Source organism: Peromyscus leucopus, chromosome 1, assembly GCF_004664715.2.
Source record: "Peromyscus leucopus breed LL Stock chromosome 1, UCI_PerLeu_2.1, whole genome shotgun sequence".
Classification (NCBI taxonomy): domain Eukaryota; kingdom Metazoa; phylum Chordata; class Mammalia; order Rodentia; family Cricetidae; genus Peromyscus; species Peromyscus leucopus.
This window is the reverse complement of record NC_051063.1, coordinates 103049532-103052753: the sequence shown is the minus strand read 5'-3', so window position 1 is coordinate 103052753 and position 3222 is coordinate 103049532. Positions and strand designations below refer to the sequence as shown.

The 3222-nt window shown below is 41.7% G+C and overlaps 1 pseudogene; it reads left to right on the top strand.

Moving 5' to 3' along the window:
• Window positions 1-1758, top strand: part of LOC114689423 — a 9791-nt pseudogene extending 8033 nt beyond the window's left edge.
• The last annotated feature ends 1464 nt before the right edge of the window (window positions 1759-3222 follow it).

Sequence of the window (3222 nt, the reverse complement as noted above, 5' to 3'; positions counted from 1 at the left end):
TGGTCACTTCCAGTAGACCTCACCTCTTAAAGGTTTCCCCCATCTTTAATATGGCCAACACGTGGGATTTTTTAGGACAAAACAAACTCAAATCATAGAACATAGAAAATACTAGAGCAAATAAAAGACATTGAAACAAGTCACTAAGCTGATGTGGGCCACAAGTTAATCTAATATGGAGAATACATGTGTGTGTGTGAGTAAAGCATCAGGGCCTAAGACAGATCTGTCAAAATATGGCCTCTTCTCCCTGGCAGTCCACATGCTACATACCTCTGTGTGTTACCAGGATGATTGATTGTAGCTCCTTACTGGGAGAGAGGATATGAGTTGCCTCATCTCTGGTAAGGATCTAAGAAGATGTTCACAGAGTGTTGGTAAGCCTTTGTGGGAGCTGTTGAGTAGGAGCCTGGACTCCAGTGTGAAATAAAGATTCAGTCAATGACCCAGAGCAGATCCATCAACAGACTGTTACAATTACTATGTGTACCCCTCTTTCATGTCTTGTATTTCCTTGCAGATGTGTTTGAACGTGAAAGATGACATCAAAAGTTCATGTGTTCCTCCTGACTTGGTTGTTACCCAGCAGGTAACATTCTCAACCCATGCTCTCACAGAGTCCTGCTTTCCCCTGCCCACATCTTTGTGATATTATAGTTCCAGGGTTGAGTATAGTAGAAGCATGAATCTTGAAGAAGTAGTGTATATATATATCAGTAGGGGAAGGTGTGTTGATTATGAGCAATGTACACTGGTATATGAATGTTAAAATGTCATGATAGGCCTGTTATTTTGTATGCTGATTAAAAATTTGATTGAATAAAGGAGAAAACTGTAGTATCCATAAACACAAAAGAATCAGACACCTCAGCTTGCCTTTCTTCACCCCTATAACATAATGAGATCGTGTGTCCATGCAGTGCACAATCCGTGTGAGGATGTAATATGTACATCTCATGCTGTCGGCTCCAGACAGCACCCAGCGTATTTTAGTAACTTAGCAAACTTGGTGAGTAAATAGAACCCACTTCTCTTTCAGTTGACAGGCCTGATTGAGCCTTCTGACCTGGACATGGCTCCCAATGCATTTGATGATCAGTATGGGGCTGTGTTGAAGACATGGAGAGAAAAGCACCCCAGCTGTTACAAGAAGACTTCAACATAAATGGGAAATTAAAACTTTTGTGGAAAGAGGCAGAGGTAAAATGGAATGAGACAAAAAAGACAATGAAGTATCCCAAAGGTTTCAATGACTACCATGGAACAGCTGTAGTGGCTTACACTAATCACAGCGACACAAATTTTCACACAGCTGTTAGAGAATTCAAGAAAATCCTGTAACTTTCATTACAAGGCCTTCCATTACTACTTAACAAGAGCCCTTCAGCTTCTGAGAAACCAAAACCGTAGTTGTTACAAAGTTTACAGAGGCAACAAGAACAAGTTTCGTTACAGTGGGAAGGGCTCTGTGCGGTTTGGGCATTTCGGTTCCTCATCTTTCAACAAAACAGTAGCTGATGGCTTGGCGGTGCTACTGGACATTGTTTATCATCAAAACCTGCTTGGGGTTAACATAAGTGGTTTTTCCTACATACCTGAACAAAAGGAGGTGTTAATTCCAGTATATGAAGTATATGACAGTGTCACCGTAGAAGCAAGTAGCAGGGGAATGAGGAAATTACTCTGGAGTCCCCAAAAGAGGGAAGAGCAACTACAATTGCTTCTATAGCGTTCTAATGGACAAGAGTCATTTCAGCAGCTCGGGTGAGTCTGAGGTCTGTGTTAGAGGTGAGCTGATGGGGACATCATGAAAGGGAGGAGGGGGTGCTCCTTACCAGAAGACACCTAGTAGACCTGCACATGGCGAGGTTTCCTAGAATGATGAAGGGTAGCTTTGGTAAAGCCAAGGAGCACACACCTCAGTGCAGGTGTATAAGAAATGACTGAACACAGTGAGGGACTTCAGAAAATGCTATACAGGCCCAGCCTATAAGAGTGAGAAGTTCCATCAGGGTTATTTATCCTTTCAAACCAAATCTTCCATGTGTTGGATCTCTGTGGCTGTATACCCATCATTCCTAGTGGGCCTGGGTTCTCTCTTCATCATTTCACCACATGTCTCATTCTATGCAAGCAAAGACATCATCAATTTTAGTTTGGTAAATACCTTTCAAGACAAGGTGGTTATGTTTCAAGTATCACTTATTATAGTAATCCTTCCATAATACTTTCAGAAAAAATTACTGTATCATGCTCTCTGTCATAGGTTTGGAATCAGACTACATGGCAATCTGGTTCAAACACGCTAGCTCTATAACTCTTGTCAAGTTATCAGATATCCATGCATCTGTTTCCTCATTTGAATGATATAGACCCAAATGATAAATATTCTAGCAGTATTAGTTGAGAATTAAGAGAGAGAGACATTCAAGACATATGACTAAGAATATAGATATCATTGCACAAATGGTTTTTATTTTAACATATGAAAACCATGTACACATTTCCTATTATTGATCTGAACTCATAATGGTGTGGGTCTCGACATTCACAGGAAAATCACTTGCTCACACTCTAGAGACCTTGTCTCCTATGCCCACTACTCAGGATCTGCACAGTGTCTGAATTACTTAATTACAACCAGGCCCCACTAAATGTTATCCTAGGAATTTCAGTTTGACTGAGAGGCCAGGGAGAACCTGAAATGAGCTACAGTTAAACTACTGAGTACAGAGCATTCTTAGATCTAATTAGCTCTAACACTTTGGGTTTCTTTGGAGTAGGAAGTGGAACTACAGAAGTGATCACAGGGGCTTCATGCATTTGCATAGAGGAATTTGGAATTAATATCAAGCCCAAGGAAACCATGACCCCTACCCAGATCCACAATTCAGTCAGAAAGATGCTGCCATTCTGGGGCAAATGTTTGTTGTCTAGTGCAGGAAGGCTGAGAACCACTGTTAGGTTCTAGTTCACACCAGCTGGCCTAGAAGGAATTCCCATTGCTGCAACAATGGACTTTCAGAAGGTTCAGACCCAGAAACCTCTTCTTGGGTGAAGAAGAAAAATCATGTTGGGCTCCCTAGACAGCTAGGAGGACTCTGGATAGGAAAGTCTTTTTACCCCAGTTAGTGTCTTAGAGCACAGGACCTGGAAGTGGTGGGGATCCATCAGTTTGCTCACCTCCTGGTACTTGAGTACTTTAGGAATCCTGAGGAAGCA